A 21,017-nucleotide genomic window follows, 5' to 3' on the forward strand; every position below is an offset into this window, starting at 1 on the left:
ACCCCGAAGTTACGTAGTGCCAGTAAAAGCGATACAGACCCCGTCAGGCTATGACAGACGTGTCATTCAACCTATTGTAAGTCGATGTACCATCACAAGAGTCTTGGAAATATATTATGAAGGTTGAAAAGCTACATAGTGTTCCTTTAACACAACTAATAACATACTATTCATGTAACTGACCTCAACCTCAGTGTTCCTGTTGCTCAAAAAATAGAGCATGGCACTGGGCTCTGCCCAGACCTAAACCTACCCATAACCGAACAAAGCTCTGTGTGTGTCATATTGACGCTAAAGGGTGCCATGTGCGTTCGATGTAGACGAAATGTCAAAAGCGTCAGTATATGACGCCCTAGGATCACTGTAAAAAATTTAACGTAAAATCAACAGTAACTTACTGGCAACAAATATCCAGCAAGCTTCAGTATTTTATTCCACGGTAAAATTACTGTAAATCTGGCAACAGTACTTCACAGCATACCGTATAATAACTTACAGTATATTTATACTGTAAAATTAATTACAGTTCTTGTTTTTGCACTGTATTTTAAAATACAATAGTTAACAGCATACTGTATAATAACTTACAGCATTTTTATGCTGTAAAATTAATTACAGTGCTTGTTTTTGCACTGTATTTTAAAATACTGTAAAGTTACTATGCAGTATAATTGATTATGGTATTTTTATATATATATACACACAACATATAACCAACTACAATCTGTTACACGCTTAATAAAAGAATGAAAGCTAAAGGCGTGTATGCAAAAAAATTCACACAGTTATATTACTGATTATTAGATGTTATGTCAATTATGACAACACACAGAAGTCAGTTTAAAATTCTTTATTAAAATTTAATTCATTAAACTAGAAACACTCCAGACTTGGCGGGGCCAAGCAAAGAGCGAAACTCATCCTCAGCACGCTGCAATCTCGAACAACTGTACACGCTGAAAGAAATGAAAAACATATTCAACACTGCATAGACGTACACAGAGAGATTACTTTTATGAATTTTAGTGCATTATTCAATAACTGAAAATGACTTACCTCTGTTTTTAATGTAGGAGCAAAACTCATCCTCAGCACACTGCAATCTCGAACAACTGTACACAATGAAAGAAATGAAAAACATATTCAACACTGCATAGACATACACAGAGAGATTACTTTCACAATGAATCTTCTTTCTGAATGACCCTGATTGATACAATTAAGGTAAAAATGCTCCTGATTAAATGTAATGCTGGTATTTCCCATTAAAAGCAAATGAAATATTGAAATTAGACTTTTGTTTGTTGATACCTTAATTACACTGACTAATCTTTTCTCTTTACTGAATAAGTACTTAAAAGTCTTACCTAACTCTAATAATTCTGCCAGTCATAATTGGTGAATTCCTTGATGAAGTTGGCAACATGTGGATTCAGGGCCCTGCTTTTACGTTGCACCATCCTGCCATTGTTATGGCTCTGCTGAAATTTGGCTCTGCATTTTGTGTTCTCTGGATTTATCCTCACCAAAAACCTGTAAATAGAATATTTTTAAATATACTGAAAAAGCCATTTGCTAAAAAAGCCAAGTTTAAAGGGATACTCCACTTTAATATGAAAATTCAGTCATCATATACTCACCCTCATGTTGTTTCAAACCTGTATGAATTTCTTTCTTCTGCTGAACAGAAAGGAAGATATTTAGAAGAATGTCAGTAACCAGACAGTTTCTGGTCCCATTGACTTCCATAGTATATATTTTTTTTCCTACTATGGAAGTCATTGGAGTCCAGAAACTGTCTGGTTACTGACATTCTTCTAAATATCTTCCTTTCTGTTCAGCAGAAGAAAGAAATTCATACAGGTTTGAAACAACATGAGGGTGAGTATATGATGACTGAATTTTCATATTAAAGTGGAGTATCCCTTTAAACTTGGCTTTTTTAGCAAATGGCTTTTTCAGTATATTTAAAAATATTCTATTTACAGGTTTTTGGTGAGGATAAATCCAGAGAACACAAAATGCAGAGCCAAATTTCAGCAGAGCCATAACGATTTTTTTATGGATTCACCAATAGTTACCTCTGGATGAATTCCAAGGTTGATAGATGGCAGATGTGAAGTCATCCTGAGGGTTAACTGACTGGATGACCACCTTTCCTTCTACGCAGAGCAAAAACAAATTTCAAAGATCAAAAATTACAAGCTAACAATTAAATTGCAACTTAAAAATATCAAAAAAGTTAACATATATTTTTTGTAAATGAAATAATTGAATGCTCATATAAATTATTCAATCAGTGCATTTCATTTATTACGTAAAAAGGTGGCTAGCATGAGCATTTTAAGAATATAATATGATTGTCTTACAGCTGATTTCATGTCTCTATGATCTTTGAGTTCAATAGAATTTGAATCGTACATACATATTACATACATTTACACTAGAACGGAGTATTTTTCGCAACATTTTGTATTTAATGTGATCTTAAAAATTAGAAAAGGTTAGACCTAATTAAAAAGGTTAGAGCTAATAAAAAATCTGATCTTTAAAATGTCAATTTGTGCCGTTCTGAAGTACTTGTGGATGCCGAGACGCGGGAATTCATTCGGCGGGACTTTCACTGCCTGTGTATTCACTTTAAGTGTGCATCGCGTACTAACGTTATAAAATGTATAATATGACTAATAACACTGTGGTTGTCCGTTCAATTCGTGTATAACATAACTTACCGGTAGGGTTAGGCCTATGTTATAACGTTAGCAGCTATATGTTAACATATTGTTGTATGAGGCCTCGATCGCGACAGGCAACACGCACACGGTGTAGCTGCTAGCCTAAGTTACACACAAGTGTTCAGAAACAAGAACATTTCGATTACTTTGTTCCAAACTTGAAAATAATAACTGACATTTACATCAAACCTTGTGATAACTTGTATTTGGCTAACTGGCTAACGTTAGAATGTTCGCGTTAAAAAGCTAACATTACCTTAACTTTAACGTTACCTTTATATCAAACTCACCACCGATTAGGATACTTAACAGTTAATGGTAAAACGGATATATCTTCACATTTGTAGTGGTGAAACATTTAGAAATACAAATTTTTAAGATTTTGAATACAATTTTACATCTTACCTGGCTAGTTCTTGCACGTTCTGCGTGCTCCGTCCTCGAAGTCTCAGCCAGGATGAAATGGAAAATTCGAGTGTGACGGCTGACGGTTAGATGATTGGTTGCCAGGTGTATATCCCGTGCGATTCGCTCTTTATGTAATTAAGTGTGTAAATAGAAAGCAAAATAATAATAATAAATCATGGAAATCGATTTTTATCTATTTTACATTGCCTATATTATTGATCATTGGATGGGACTACATCTCCCATCCAAAATTTTTTGTCTATAATAACCTTTGAGATTAGTTGGGTTTGTGACAAAATCTGGCAACCATAAAGAAAAAAAGAAGAAAAAAACACCCAAGCAAATTTAAACTTTTTTTTAACTATACTAAATGCCATAATCTATGGGTTACCTTATGAAACGATGTATTATAAAATTCCTAAGATGAAATAACCTCAATAAACCAAAAAATGTCCTCTGCCAGGCTTGTCTGTTGGAATATTACTGTCATCAATTTAACAGGAGTATAAGAATTACTGTAAATTTTCTTCCCCCCCACCAAAGAAAAGCATAAATTGACAGCAACTTTCCTGTAAATAGTTATACGGTGACAAAGCTGGAAATACAGCAAAAATAATGTAAAAGCTATAAAATTGACAGCAACTTACTGTAAACTGTTTCTACAGTAAACTTTCACTGAAAATACAGCAATAATACTGTGAAAACAACAGAAATCATTTACAGTGATGAGAATGCATTGGAACTACATGCGCATCCATGCAGCCTATCTATAATCATGGATAAGAGCAGGGAGAGCATTAATGACCCCTCTTAGGGTAAACAGAACAGAACCAACATGAATGTATTGCAGATATCATTAATTCAAGATTTTAAAGTACAACAATTTGAGAATTTATTCTGATTCAAAGAGCACTCAGAAGGCCAAATCCTGACTGATGAGGGAAGAGCTGGGGATGGAGGAGGGTAATTAGCTCCTGAGAAATGTGATAGCTGTTGATAATACTGAAGGAGCTTATATATGAATACAGTGATAGGCGTCGTATTCCTATAGGTAGACGTGGATCAGCTGAGAGTCAGCAGATGTGAGCTTGACTAACGGGGCCTGCCAGAACTGATACGTGATTTTTGCTCGATACGTGAGTAACATTGGTTTTTATATTTCACAGAACCAATTTATGCTGTTGTTGTTATTGAATCACAGCCGATTCATGATTATTTGCACCAGTTGTTAGTGGTTGCCTGTGTTGCACAGTGTGTTTGCTATTTTAGGGGGTGGAGCAATGAAGGGAGGGGTGAGTTTGTTTGGGTGTCAATTTCAAATATCAACAGTGTTTCTCAGAAATTGCTTACTGCATCTTTAATTGAAGCTTGATGTGAACATTTATTGAAACTATATCCTCTGCCAAGTTTCACGACACAAGTGGTTGAAGCAAAGTTGCATTTTACAGACTTAAGTTGAGAATCTTGCTGCATTAACTCACATAAAGTAATATTAAGTAAATAAATTGCAAATAAATAAATAAACACTACTGTTGAAAAGTTTGGGTTAAGTTTTAAAGAAATTAACACTTTTATTCAGCAAGGATGCATTAATTGAAAAGTGACTGTAAAGACCTTTAAATTGTTATTGAAATAATATTTCAAATAATTGTTCTATTCTTTAAAGAATCATGAAAAAAGTATCACAGTTTCCACAAAACAAATTAAGCAGCACAACTGTTTTCAGCATGGATAATAATAATAATTGTTTCTTGAGCAGCAAATCAGCATATTAGAATGATTTCTGAAGGATCATGAGACTGTGATGCTGAAAATTCAGCTTTGACATCACAGGAATAAATTACATTTTAAAATAGAAAATAGTTATTTTTAAATTGTTACGATATGTCACAATATTACTGTTTTAATGTATGTGTTTGATCAAATAAATGGTTTCATGTTGAGCATGTATGTATATACTGTATATAATACATTTAAGTAAGTTGAACATCATTCTAACCTGACATATTTGTTCATTGTCATAGTACAGAATGTAGGAGTGATGTTGGTTTACACAGCTGAATGGAAGATCATAACTTCTCCCTTTCAGGATAGTTTGTGGTTTTGTGTAAATATGTGGTGTGCCAAAACAAGATGGTTATAAATTCTAGACCAATAACCAAAATTATGCATGCAGTCCTACAGATTTCAGCTTAATTATGATAAATGAATGATTAGATTGTGATTAAATGTGACCACTTAAATGGGCAATTCTTCAATGTGTCACATTAACCCATGAAACCAAATAATGTTTGCCATGATAAATGTGAAGTTTTCAATCCAACTGTCCTCTTGTGGTATGTTTATGGAAGAATTAATGAACCTTGGAATAAATCTCAAGGCTGTTCGAATTTCTCAGCCAACAATGATCCAGTTATTAATGAATGTTTGATTAACACCGAGTTAAGCAAATACCTTTAATTATCACGTCTACGTAAAATGTGTGCCGTATCAACCTTCCATACAAAATCACAGTTTAAGTCAACTCTTTCTGAATTTCTCCTCTTTTACAGCATTTATTCTTGACAAATGTTGTGACACATGTCAACAAAGGATGGAGCCTGGCTATTGTTTGAGATCCCAGCATGCTTCTGGTTGCTTAGGAACCAGCAATAATGACCCGTTTTGCCCCTGCACCCTAAGTTTTTGAAATCCTCTCTATCCTACTTTTGAAAATTGGTGCACACATTCTTCTCATGACACTTCGTTTTGATTCACTGCAGGATTTTCAATGATAAAATATTCTTGTAGATAAAGTCAAATCAGTTTCACTCCATAAAATAGTAATACTGGAATGTCATATCAACACTTTCCCCACCAGATTGCGTCCATCAACACCCCTAAAGCTTGCTCAGTCCTGTTTACCTCTTTATGGGTCCACATTTCATTCGGTAATGATACGCAATTTTGATTTATATGCTGTTTAATGTATTATGATCGCATTAGCTCACATGTGCTTAAGCAATGCTCATATCGCTTGTTTCTACTTCTTCGCCTGTGTTTTGTTCATCAGGAGATTCTGTAATCTTTCAGAAGGTGCGTAACAGCGGCCCCTACCGTATAACAGTGAAAACATGTATTGTTGGAAAATTCCATCATTGGCGGGGAAAGAGTTAACAGAAAAGTGTACAGTATGTAAGCATCATTATAACTTACGCAATTTTCACATTCTACATAGAAAAGTGTGTGTGACAGGACAATGAAACTCTGGCAAGGTGACCCTTTCGCTGATTTATGGGCTGTGGTTGCCAAGCCCCCACAGGAAGAGATTTGTCATCAGTGTCCCACCAGTGTAGGGTTACCAGCTTCAAGTCATCTAGCCCTCCTGTTTGGGCATCGGTGGCATAATAACACAGATTATAAGCTTGATGCATCTATATTTTATACCAGTGAGCAGTATTGGATGCCAGTATGTACATAAAATTACAAATGGCATTTGAAGTGCACTATTCCCAGCATTCCTTGCACATACATTTGGATCGATTGTTTCCTGGTTTATGTAAATTTTTACTGCATATGTCTGTTGATTGCATCACAAGACTTTGATTCGGCTGACAAACGTTTTACAAATATTAATAAGACCAATATGATTTTTTTCAAACAAAATTATTTATTTAAAAAAAAAAAATTCCCCAATAATTTCATTATTTTAATTAAGCTTTTTTCATTATGATAGTAAGACAGTTGTATCACTCTGATATTGATTTTATGCTTCAATAAAGTCACTAATTTATCAATTCAGAAATTTAAAACATGCTCATCATAGATGAGTCAAGCAATTATGTGAATAGCATTTTTAATGTAGGCTATTTAGACTAAATTAGCATCCAATCATTGATCTTCTTGCTTGTGTTGACCCAAAGTAGCGTTTCACAAAACTGAGAGTGTGTTAGCCTCTCATAAAGGCCTCTGCTGACATTAATAGCAACACTATAAATTTAATTATGTTTTCAGGAAATAACGACGTTCCCACAAACAATAATAACCCATGCAGGTTAATGGAGGTTCAGTTAAATGAAAGAAGCAGAGCCATTACATAAGCACCGCCATCAGTGAACCTAAAACTGACATTACATAAATGACGAGAGAGGTGGAGGCTCAATGCTCTGACTGAAGCTTGTCTGACGGCCTCGTTCTCATGGGAAAACCTGTGTGCTGAGAACTCACCTCAGAGTCGGCAGATCTGAGCCATCACTGGGTAAAGAAGCTAAATAAAGACAGGCCTATCAGCCTCACTCCCTGAGGACAAGCCGAGGAAAGGTGGGAGAGCTGATCTGAATATGCGACTGGGCGGGAGCCACGCTGAGCGACGTAAGGAAGAGGATTAGCCGCTGATCTCTTGTTGTTGTTTTTTGCATGGCTGTCTTACAGGAGTTCCAGGATGAGGATGACGGCTCCGGGCTCGCCTGTCCACACCCCCACAAACACTGGGCTGAAACACACTGCCTTTGCTCGCCAGATTTTTCCAGGAACTGAGGAAATGGAGTGAGTGGCTGAGAGTGGGTGTCGTCTGTAACTTATTTGCATCCGCACCGAGTTTGCTTTATGTGGCTGAGGTACAGACATCAATAGGAAGAAAAGCATGAATATGGAAACGAGAAAAGTTCTGCTTTAGGTGCAAATGACCCAGATTAAGGTCCACATGACCTTTCTTTCACATGTTCTCTCTTCTTTTAGAAGCGTTCACACCTGATGTGAACCGTCTGGTAAATGTCGTTATTCTACAAAAGTGAACAGAACACTTACAAAAAATATTAAAATATTTCAAAACAACTCTTGTTGACAGGTTTTCTTACTTTTCAAGTTTTTAATGGTTTTGAAATAAGTATGCAAGGCTGCATGTATTTGATCAAAAATACAGTAACATTGTTAAATATTATTACATTCCTTACATTGAAACTAATTTATTAGTAATTTATTCCTGTGATGCAAAAGCTGAATTTTCAGTATGATTACTCACGTCTTCAGTGTCACATGATCCATCAGAAATTATTAAATATATATATATATATATATATATATATATATATATATATATATATATATATATATATATATATATTTAAATATAAACTTATTACACTCTTTCCTTCACTTTCAGCCCATCCCATCCCAAGTTTCTATAATACAATATATAATTTCTCAGACTGTTTCAGGCTTCAGGAGGCTGCTTGATTAGTAGCCTACGCCTTTTAGATTAAAAGTGAGTTATTGTAATAATGGACTTTTTAATGAAATTAATGATGATATAGTATTATAAGTGTTAAAATGAACATTTCTTATTTAGTATCAATGAAGAGGGCCTTTAGGGGACTGTGGGGGTACATAAGACTAAACCGGTTGGAAAACACTGTCCTAGAAGATCTGAAGAGGTGGGATGAATTTCAGTACCGTTCAAAGAATAAGTGTATCAAAGGGTCTGCTTATTTTGCTTTCAGGAAAGTAGGTTGGCATAGTGCTTCAGTCATGGAGCATCCTTAAGAGGCTTGGTGCGATCCAATTAAAAAGAGCTTCCTGGTGGCTGTCATTGCAGCCAGCTTTGCCTCTCGGTTAAACAGGAAAGTCCTATTCTCTTGCCACCCACTAAGACACCTCAAAGACCGCCAAATCTGTTTTCATCACCCAACATCACGATCTGTCATGTTAATATAAAGCGTGTGAAGGTTATCAGCTTAATTAAATAACCACAAAAGAACTGACAGAATTAAAATACAGATGTACAGACACACACACATTATGCAAAAAGCCAATTTCGTAGCAAGCGCATGAAAGCAGAATTTACAAAGTTGAAATAAAAATAATCAGTACGCCTATATTACATTTTTTACTTCAAATTCAATTTCATATATCAGTTAATCAAGCTGTATTTATAATTGTGTAACAATGTTTTTATTTTTAATATTTATTATTGTTTTCTTCTTATACACTGAAAAAATGGTGTAGAAACTATTTATACTCAGAAATTGCTAGTGAATTTCACAATTAATTTAAAAGAAACCACAAGTAACATTTACATTTTTAAGTTTTTCTTAAGAATTTTTTTTATTTTTTTACAGTGTACATTTGTTTAATAACAAAATAGGGGTCAATTGTGAGTTTTTAAACAATGTAAAGTACATTTTTTGTTTTTGTAAAAGATCTAAACCTCTTTAACACAATATTAATTTACTTTAAAAGTCATTTTTGTCTTGTTTTTTTTATTGGAACACAAGATTACAAAAAATACGGTAACACTTTATTTCGATAGTCCACTTTAGACATTCTACTAACTATAAGTAAATTTGCAACTACATGTCAACAAACTCTCATTAAAGTATCTGTAGTCTGTCTGCTTAATATCTGCTAACACTTTATTTTGATGCTCCCCCAACAGACTATAAAGGCGTTTTCACACCTGAAAGTCCGCACCAAGGTCCAAACCAAAGTTCATGTTTTGATACATTTGATACATTCGGTAAGTTTTGGTTTGGTTTCACATTGCAATTATGCGAGCGCACTAAAGAACTTTACATGACATACTTGCGGCCTGTCGTCATCATGTGGGCTGCATCTTGACATTGATTGGTTTGTAAATGGACGTGCGTCTGACGGCGTGTTGTCAATTCGGCGGGTAACTTTGACAAGAATGAATGAACAGATGCATATCGTTGCCACTATATTACGGCATTACTACCTGCAGCACCAACTATACTCGAGGCTAGTTCAAATTCACCAAATTAATGTCCTCGTTGTGCGAACATTTTATCGTCGCCGGCAGGAAAGGAGGAGAAGACTGCAAGCAATCCTGCGAGAACCACCGGAACTTCCTGTAAATGGTCTGAAAGTCCGAACCATACAGAAAATGCTTTCACACACTAACCAAACCTTTGTTCAGTTTAATCCGGACCGAGACTATCTCTTTTCGTCGGACCAAATTTCGTCTGTTTGGTGTTGACTGTGGTCCAGGAAAGGTTTCACACCTGTCATTTTGATTCGGATCAAACTGAAAAGTCTGAAAATCCGGATCAAACAAGGTAGATGTGAAAGGGCCCTAAGTAACTTGGCAACTACAAGTCAACTTATTCTACTAACCCGAACACAACCACTCCTAACCTAACAGTCTACTAATGCTCTAATGAGAGTCTAATGAGTTGGCATGTAGTTGCAAAGTTACTAGTAGAATGTCTAAAGTGGACTATCAAAATTAAAGTGGAACCAAAAAGACTGATAAAAATGATTTTTGCCAGTGCAGCACGTTCAATTCTCAAAACGAAGTGTGTCATCCACAGTGGAAAACAAGGGTCTCAAACCATTCTCTGCTTCTTCCCGGCTTTAAAGATCTCATCTGGTGGGTAGTAGGCCGAGCGATGAACTGTGTTTGTTTTAAATACATTTTGAAAGCCCTCTGGCCGTCTGGTAAAATCAGATGAGTCACAGAGAGGTGAACGCGGCGATAAGAAAGGGATGGAAGCGCATCTTTCAATCCTCTCTCTGCTAGCATTACATTGAGAGTCACCCCCCATTAACCTGAGAGATATTGCCTGGATCCTCTCTGGCCTCTTTAGGGCCAGTACAATAGAAACAGGATCAAATAACCCTTCACGCCTAAAGTAGGTAGTACTGCAGGCACCTCTTCTTGTCGGTATAGGCGTCACTTTAGCGGTACATGTTCTAAAACGTACATAAGCCGCCCGTGCCGGTTGCATTTCAGCTTCGCTTGTGCTGATACGATGACACATCTCTGAAAATGCAGTGAATTATTAATGGGGTGGTGTAGAGATTTACACTCTCACTGGCTTTTCGCTAAAGACTCTTTTAGAGGTCCGACAGACTGTGTTGACTGGGTAGAGTGGTGGGTGAGAAGTGATATCCAGTTCCGAGCATAAAAAATTCATGAGTTCAGGCTGATCTATTGCACTCTCAGGTGAGATTGCTGTGAGAAAAGGATACATCACAGAGTGGGAGATACTGTACAGCTGAAAACTAATCAGTGAGACTTCTATTTTGAAGTGCAAGAGCCTATGATGGTGTATATGGTGATTTAAGTCCTGCGCATATAGTGGGAGCAAAACAACACAAAATAAACTTCAAACAAAGACTCAAGACTACTCCAGTCAGTCACACACTCACAAAAATCTATATACCATATAACCATTACTTTTCCTTTGATGTCTACACTAATACTGTACATTTGAAAATGCATCCTTTTTCTCTAAGGTCTGAGACAGCGTTTTTGTACTTCAGAAACTGAGCTTTTTAAATTTTAAACATGCTGTTGTAGTGTGGACTGTGAAAACAGAGGTGTTTTAAAACAATGACAGACATCAACGGAACGAAAATATATTTCCTATATATGAATTATCAATATATTAAATGGTTTAACAGTATATTTGAAAATATAAGAATAATATATTGTGTTAATATATTACAATATATTGAATAATACATAAGGAATTGCCGCTTTTCATATACTGAAAATATGTGACAATATATTTACTAATATGTCATAATGTATGTAATTTTATATTCAGCAATACTTTATAATATAAAGATGTATATATGATCAGATATGCCACTTCACATGTAATATATTGCAGATATATTTACTCATGCAACATAAACACACATTTTTATAGAGAAATATATAATGTAATATATTTCTTATATTTTTTTAATTATTTACATTATAAGGTGTTTCATATTTCCAAGCTAGTTGACAATAGCACAAGTACACCTGCATGTACTAAAGTTTTTATCTAAGAGACTAGCACTGTACTGAGGAGAACACAGTTATTACTTAAGAAATATAGTAATTATAGTCTTAATGTTATTCGGCCAATCGTCAACCGAACCACAGCCTCTTCAGCACAACCCAAAAAACTCACATATACCAGAAAACCTTTTAAAATTATTATAAAAAAAAAAAATAGAGCATTAAAAACTAACAGATCTCCCCTATATCAATATTGAGCAAAACACATTAAATAACACTTAATTTTAACATTTACTCCCCTTTAACAGTAAGAAGCAAAGCATGCTGGGAACTAGAAATCTGATGTAGGCTAACTCATTCCGTGAATGTGTCTGTGTGAACATACATTCACATTTATATGGGAACATGTATGTGCAATATATGTATATAATAAAGGATACAACTTTGTGAATATTACATGTAATGCTATTTTTGTCTTCATTTATAATTATTTTATATTCATAAATATATAGCCATACATGGTCAATGCATATATTGCAGTATATTGAAAAAGCACTAGTTCCCATATATGGAAATGTATTATGTCATATATCGCATTACATTTTGCAGTATATTCCCATATATTTTTGTTCTGTAAGGGTATGTCTACTAGCCTAGAAATCTAGACGCACCCTAGCGGCAGCAAAATGTATTTTGCAGCCAGGGTCTAGCAACTCTCCGTTGACTTTCGTGCTGGAAAAACCTAAATTGGGTCAGGCCAATCACGTCGTGTATAGAGTAAGCGGGGCGGGCTTAACATAATGACGACAGAGTTGCGACGGTTCCCTGCTACTTGAAAACAAAGAAGAGCTGCTGCTGGAGAATAGTCTTTAGAATCGGCTTTGGCCGCGACTCTGGAGGACTTGGAGTTAAGTTTTTCTTTGAGAAAAGAGCAAAGAACGGCACTTAAGTCATTCTTAAAAAGGAAGATGTGTTCGTACTTTTGCCGGCCAGATTCAAAAGTTGAATCTATCAACTGACGTCAGCTCCTCTGTTGGGAAAACGCTCTGGTTGGTTGAAGCGCTGTCCTATTGCATGCAGAGGGAATATGAAAGACAGCCGTTTATCCCGCCCCTTGGATTGAGCCGTGTCTATGGTGAGTTGCCAGACATGAAAGCTTAGCGTAAAGTTCTGTCAGGAAGACTCAATTGTTGCGTCACTTACTACCTTCTCATCTATCCAATCACGTTCTAATTCTAGAAGTATAAAAGACCCGTAGGCCTACTTACACTTGTCTGAGTTCGCAGATGCTGACGCTTTCACTCGGCACGACGGCAGATGTTGACGCTTTCACTCGGTTTGCAGAAACCGATGCCGGCGTTCACTCACCCGCGTCTCGATTTCAGTTACAACTCAAAATCATATCGTTGATTTTACCAACTCTGACGGCGCGCGAGTGCGAGACCCGCGTAGGAACCAGGCAGCGCGTGGCGGCTTTAAAATACTAATCTCATGAGAGATGATTGATGATTTCAAGTTCAAGTTCAAATTTCACTTTCAAGGCTTTCAAGTCGGCTTTCACGTTTGGTAGGTGCTTCCAGCAGCCACGTTAACATCCTCTCTCATGATCAAACATTCAAACTTCAGTCAGGTAACGTAAGTAGGCTATATTAATTTGGCTACTCTGCTGCTCCCTTCACCAGCAATTCATTCGCGACTGTGGTGACGCGGTAGTTTTCTTAACTGCTGATACAGATTGCAATCTGCAAGGCAGCATACTGTAAAGCTATACAGTAGGGCCGGATTGCTCGTTTGAATGGTTGTAGCATATGTTAGCAATATTCACGTAACTGATATCCCACAGGCAGCGCAGTGTTAGTGTATTTTCAGCGTCGTCGATCCCACGCACACATGAGCAGTTTGCAAATACTCCACGAACAACTGCGTTACTGATTCGAAATAAACCAGCATGAGTAACAAAAATATTAACCGGCTTTCACTTATGCTATATTCACAGATCGCGCTCTCATACCGTCTGCCCACTCACCAGAGAGTGCGTTCCACTTAAAGGAGCAATACCTAATTCAACTCGTTATTTGCTTTCTCTTAATTCATCATCGCATTTACACAGATGTCTGGCTATTTTTACATGTTAATACATTGACTACCATATATAAAGGAAAAAGCTGAGCTTAAGAGAACAGTTGGTTATTATGTTATGCAAATGCAGTAGTAAATGTGGCTATGTTGGGTATGTGTATACATAGTAAGAGTATATTATACAAAGACAGTAAATTATACATTTACAAGTGCTGGAAATTCTCTAACAACCGTTTTACACTATTTTGTAATTCATAACTTGTAATAATTAAGTCCTACAATAACAGAAACATGGTACAATCTTTGTAACACTAATTTTCTTGGCGACTACTTTAATCCACTGATGTGTGTCATAAAAATATTTATGTTTTAGGTATCAATATCAATTACAGAGAAAGCAGTCTAAGGATGCTCAGGTCAAGGTCAACGTGCTTAACACAGTAGAACTAACAGTTATTAGATTATATCATTCAAACAAATCACAGTCAAGAGACTCATCTGTATGATCTGTATCAATTTAAGGCCAGACAAGTAGTTTAAAGCTTGGTTTGTTGGGAATTACAAACCTGCGTACATATATTCACATGCGCATAACATAGAATTAATTCTTAATGCGCACGTGAGCGCCATCAGCATTTCTCACAGGTCGCGTTTAAAGGCTGTGTAGAGAGATCGATGTTGTCTTATTTAATAACTAATAATCCGTGCAACGGAAGTGAATCAATTAAAACTAACTTCAGCTGGAAAATATCTTCATTCAAGAGCCAATAAAGCCAAAACAATCTGTTACCTTAAATTATCCGTTTATTACCGTAAAGACTCTTTAAACAGTTTACGTTGCATCGTTAAAAGCGCTATATAAATGAAGATGACTTGACTTGACTATGATTAAATGTTCATGTATTTTTCTATCCAAGGGACTCACTTGGTTGTCATGGACCGCGATCTCCCGGTCACGTATAAGACTTAGGCCTAATCCCTACAAGAGCAACTCGAGAGTAATGTCAGGTACATGCTCCGCAGCTGAGAAATTGCTTCCACGCTTAAGTCAACAATAGAATATCAAGTGTATCGAGGTAGTATCTTATCGGTATACCGTCACCTTACTTCAGGTAAGTATCGTACTAAGATTAAGATTTAGCGGATAAAAATAAATATAAAAAATTTATTTAAGTAGTATATGATTCTCTGCTCGGTCATCAAAATTCACTATGAGTATCACTCTTCAAAGCAGGGCAATTATCTTGTCTGTTAACGCTGGCCCACTCAGTGGCTAATTAAGCGACCCGATCCAGCTAGTTAGGTGAAGGGTGCATGTCAAATCCCAGATTTGGACATCCGGCACAGCAAAGGTCAGACGTATTACCAAGCCTGCTCAGGCTTTGTCATCCACACTTCACTGAATTATCCTATAGCGGCTGCTACGTCCTTTGGGTCAAAGTGGTGGCAAAACTTGTGTTGAATGTGCTAACGAAGCTCGGTTGCATCACTAAGGCAGATCTTCTCGTCAGACGGTAACGCTATTTCCAAACGTTATCTGGTAATCCGTAGTCTCTAATTTCATGATTAAGGTTGCGCACATTCCTAACCTTTCCTATTTTCTATGCGGGTTTGGCTCGGAAAGCCCCACAGATATTTCCGTATAGTATGCCGGAATTGTCATTTGAGGGTGAGTAAAGCGCATAGTTCTTGTCTATCCCTTGGATGCAGTCGGCTACTGCTCCCGGCACAGGGGGTGGAGATTCAACAGCTCATATTACAGCTTCGCTTGCCTCTCACAGACAAATTCCAAAACTTTCGCTCGAGTCAGTTAAAGTTGGAGAGACCCAAGATCACGTAGACCTCATTTCCGGATGGTTAGTTGATGTTTATGCAGCTAATGCGTAGTTCTCTTCTAGTCATTGATTAGCTCATTCTGTCTTGATATCCTTTAATCTTATTCCAGGGGCTGGATTTATGTAATTTTACGGTTGTGATGCCTCTAACCTGGGAGGAATGCCGCGCAGTCCCTCTTAGCGTTTGGCGTAGTCCTTAAAGCAATCTCTTTGAATGAAAATCTTCCATGATTGAACTTTGAGTGTTGTAACTTTGCAGAATGTACTCTAGAATGACTCAAGTTCTGGTATCACATAAACAATTTCTTAAATTTGCAATAAATTCTGTTCCTTCTCATCTATGATTAAATTCCTAAAAATCTGCCCTAGATTCTCAGATCACTCCCCCCTATTTATCCTACCTAACGAAGCACCTCTCTCTAAAGCCTGGATCAGGAGACTCTAGTTTCTGTCCTCAAGCCGCAGTTATCTCCCTCCCAGTATACTGGTCATTCCTTCAGGATCGGGGCAGCCACTACAGCAGCCGCATGGCATTTCTACTTCAGCCATCAAGATCCCGGGCAGATGGTCTTCCTCTGCATCCGAGTCTTATATACTGTAAGACCTGATTCAAAAACAATCCTTGAAGCTCAGCAAGCTCTCCAGCAATGTCAGGTAAATTATTATGCAACTACTGGTGGTGGTGTCATGCTCTATCTATCGTAGATAGTCTTGGGCGTTACTCATCTGTGTGGCCAACATGTCACCTTTACGTGGCCTCGTCTATGTGTGGCTCAGCGTGGCCTCGTCTATGTGTGGCTCAGCGTGGCCTCGTCTATGTGGCTCAGCGTAGCCTCGTCTATGCGTGGCTCAGCGTTGCCATCGTCTATGCGTGGCTCAGCGTGGCCTCGTCTATGCGTGGCTCTATGCGTGGCTCAGCGTGGCCTCGTCTATGCGTGGCTCAGCGTGGCCTCGTCTATGCGTGGCTCAGCGTGGCCTCGTCTATGCTTGGCTCAGCGTGGCCTCGTCTATGCGTGGCTCAGCGTGGCCTCTTCTATGCGTGGCTCAGCGCGGCCTCTTCTATGTGTGGCTCAGCGCGGCCTCGTCTATGTGTGGCTCAGCGCGGCTTCTTCTATGTGTGGCTCAGCGCGGCCTCGTCTATGTGTGGCTCAGCGCGGCCTCGTCTATGTGTGGCTCAGCGCGGCCTCGTCTATGTGTGGCTCAGCGTGGCCTCGTCTCCGTGTGACGTGTATATCTAATAATAAAAAATAAAAATAAAATTAATGTCAGCACACGCATTAATATATCACACAAATACAGCAGCAAAAGTATTTAGCAAAATGCATGCTTCACATTTTACATTATTACTGTCCCCTCGATGATAAATGGAACTCTATAATAAGCTACCGGCCTATGAGAATTGTTGCATTCCATGTCTATCTTGCTTGCTCGCTAAGTTTATTTTTCTTTCTATACTTTAGGAACTTCACGATATATGGCTGGTGGGTATACTTTTCTTCCGTTCTTAGGGGGTGGGCCCCGTCCCAGTGGAATTACTCTTCCACCTATTTTTGGGGGTCGGCTGCGCCCCTGCCTTATTCTTCAGGCAGGAAATGCTGAATCCGTACCCTCGGATTGCGAGTTACGGACGGGGCTTACGCCAAAGAACTTTATTGCATACATTGCTTGCTGGGCTGTCAATAAATGCATAACTGTTACAAGTATTTATTCTCCCGAGTCTTTCTGGCAGAAATGAAAGCTTAGCGTAAAGTTCTGTCAGGAAGACTCAATTGTTGCGTCACTTACTACCTTCTCATCTATCCAATCACGTTCTAATACTAGAAGTATAAAAGACCCGTACTTACACTTGTCTGAGTTCGCAGATGCTGACGCTTTCACTCGCCACCATACACCCCACCACCACCAAGATGGTTCTGCCCTCCACCAAGACGGGTTCTTCCCTCTAATCTCCTTATCACCTACGATGGTCCCTTCCCCATCAACCTCCCCACCACCACCAGGATGGTCCCTTCCAATACCTCACAGGGGGTCGGCTGCGCCCCTGCCTTATTCTTCAGGCAGGAAATGCTGAATCCGTACCCTCGGATTGCGAGTTACGGACGGGGCCTACGCCAAAGAACTTTATTGCATACATTGCTTGCTGGGCTGTCAATAAATGCATAAGCGTTACAAGTATTTATTCTCCCGAGTCTTTCTGGCAGAACTACATCTTGATGCAGATCTGGCTTGCCAGACTATATGTCTACACTAACCCAGAAACATTTGAAAACTGTTTCCATTTCAAACCACTTTCCCCACATTAGAGTTCAAGCATTTTCCAAAGGTTTTTCCTCCTCACTGAAATGCCGGAAGACGCTTAAATGACCTTGCTATGTGAAACATAGCCCACAGAAGACGAGTTGAGATGATAACTGTGATAGATTTTTTTAACAAAGTATTTTTTGATTAAATGCAATACATTTGAATATGTATTCTCTTGTTATTTAATCTGACTCCATAAATGAAAAGGTTTTAATGATATCTGTGGATCAGTAATTATGAGCGAATGTTTGACTATTCCGTTTAACTCTTCAATGAAAATAATGTCAAAGTCAGTTAGAATAATCAAATGTAACAATTTATTATGTCAGGTAAATGTATCATGCCAATTTCATAATCAATTCAAAGATAATCGATACAAAACATCAAATACTCTGGAATAGAGAGAAGATGCAAACCCAGCATTAAAATACATGATGCTGAATTCTTTGAGGTCCTTCAACATCATGGGCTCATCTGAGGTAAAAAAGGCCTCAAACTCCCTGCTGCATTTCATTATATAGACAAACCTTTCACATGGAAACATGTGCTAACAAAATAAATTTGCATTCAGAGGTTACACCTTTGGGTGTAGGGAGACCATTTGTCTAGAGGCCAACCCCTCCCTGTGTGTCAGTTATCCATAAACTCTTAAAAACCTTATTACCTTTTGTTTTACTTATTTGGAAATGAGACATTTGTACCAGCCGCACTGTGACATTTTAAATGATACCAAACATGAAAAATACTCTGTGGTAATTATTCACATTAAACTATACATTTTCTTGGGTGAATTCAGGTGATCATCTGAGCATGAGAGAGAGGGGGTGAGGGGAGAGGGAAAGAGATGTAGATTAGGATGACTCGGAGGTGAGACTTTCGTCTCGATGGTGCACAAGGGCTAGTTCAAATGGTAATGTCCAGAGAGGTCCTTTTGTCCTCTCAGGGTCTGGTCGCTCTTGAAACAGACTGTCCGGCATTTAGTAATTTCTCAATTCTAAGACCTTATTCTATAAAAAACTGTTGTATTCTTTTAGCTGGTGGGATTCTCAATGGAATTTGTCTGAGATACTCCGGCCTTGCTTCTTCTTGGGGGAGATTCTCTGAGAACTGCTCGAGAACTGCCGACATCTAGACGCGCTAGAGTATAGGATTAGCACCCAGCCGGCGTCGATGTGTAGACGCACTAGGGTATAAGATTAGACTCAGCCGACGTTGATGTGTAGACGCGCTAGAGTATAGGATTAGCACCCAGCCGACGTCAATGTGTAGACGCGCTAGAGTATAGGTTTAGCACCCAACCGACGTCGATGTGTAGATGCGCTAGGGTATAGGATTAGCACCCAACCGACGTCAATGTATAGACGCGCTAGGGTATAGGATTAGACTCAGCCGACGTCTAAACGCACTATAGCACCCAGCTGATGTCGATGTGTAGATGCACTAGAGTATAGGATTAGCATCCAGCCTACGTCGATGTGTAGACGCGCTAGGGTATAAGATTAGACTCAGCCGACGTCGATGTGTAGACGCGCTAGAGTATAGGATTAGCACCCAGCCGACGTCAATGTGTAGACGCGCTAGGGTATAGGATTAGACTCAGCTGACGTCTAAACGCACTAGAGTATAGGATTAGCAACCAGCTGATGTCGATGTGTAGACGCGCTTGGGTATAAGATTAGACTCAGCCGACGTCGATGTGTAGACGCGCTAGAGTATAGGATTAGCACCCAGCCGACATCGATGTGTAGACACGCTAGAGTATAAGATTAGCACCCAGCCGACGTCATTGTGTAGACGCGATAGAGTATAGGCTTAGCACCCAGCCGACGTCGATGTGTAGACGCGCTAGAGTATAGGATTAGCACCCAGCCGACGTCGATGTGTAGACGTGCTAGAGTATAAGATTAGCACCCAGCCGACGTCACCGTGTAGACGCGATAGAGTATAGGCTTAACACCCAGCCGACGTCGATGTGTAGACGCGCTAGGGTATAGGCTTAGACTCGGCTGACGTCGATGTGTAGACGTGCTACAGCAGTGGTTCCCAACCCTGCTCCTGGAGTACCCCCAACACTGCACGTTTTCTTTGTCGCCCTAATCAAACACACCTGATTCAACTCGTCAGCTCATTATCACATGGGTTAATGAGCTGATGAGTTGAATCAGGTGTGTTTGATTAGGGAGACAAAGAAAACGTGCAGTGTTGGGGGTACTCCAGGAGCAGGGTTGGGAACCACTGTGCTAGAGTATAAATAATATAGGACGTCGTTTTTTTCCCTAAAACAGGTCTAGGGAAAAATCTACCACAGAACCCAAGTGCAGTTTTATTGCTAAACAACCGTGAACCAGATTAAAAAAACAACCAACACATAACATAAACAAGAGCAGACTTAAACTTGACTATAACAGACTTGGCTTGAGCAAATATGACAAATTTCACCAACAGGAGGTTACAAGCAAAAACAAGCAAAGGAACCAATCAAAACATGACACATGAAGCAAGGGAAGCACATGACAAGATCACATGAGGGACAAGGGAATCACATGACAGTCCAGGAGGGTGGTGGAGTGGAGGCAGACCTGGGGGAAAGATGGAGGGCCAGGCCCGTGAAGCGGAAGTGGGCCTGGATCATGGCATGGTAGAGGGCCTGGACAAGATCATGGAGGATCAGGTGGACGAGACCATGGAACAGTGGACGAGACTAAGGACCATGGAGCAGTGGACGAGACCATGGACCGTGGAACAGTGGACGAGACTAAGGATCATGGAACAGAGGACGAGACCATGGAGGATCAGGTGGGCCTGGGCCATGGAGCAGTGGATGAGACCATGGAGGATCAAATGGACATGATGGACCCAGTGGAGATCGAGAGCACCATGGCGGAGCCTGCGGAAGAGATGGCCACCTCAGCAGAACAGAAAACCACA

General features: G+C 38.9%; 1 long non-coding RNA gene across 4 annotated transcripts; it reads right to left on the minus strand.

The window, feature by feature from the left end:
- Window positions 1-835: 835 nt before the first annotated feature.
- LOC309501360 lies at window positions 836-3,862 on the minus strand. 4 transcript variants are annotated; one of them, XR_014206865.1, is made up of 5 exons: window positions 3,141-3,862; window positions 2,082-2,162; window positions 1,368-1,533; window positions 1,057-1,112; window positions 836-956 (listed from the first exon to the last, which is right to left on the minus strand). It is a non-coding gene; the product is annotated as an uncharacterized lncRNA (long non-coding RNA). The 4 variants fall into 4 exon arrangements; XR_014206864.1 differs by lacking the exon at window positions 1,057-1,112; XR_014206866.1 differs by having other exon boundaries at window positions 836-1,112.
- Window positions 3,863-21,017: the final 17,155 nt, after the last annotated feature.

Source organism: Leuciscus leuciscus, assembly GCF_965113295.1.
Source record: "Leuciscus leuciscus genome assembly, chromosome: 6".
Lineage (NCBI taxonomy): Eukaryota > Metazoa > Chordata > Actinopteri > Cypriniformes > Leuciscidae > Leuciscus > Leuciscus leuciscus.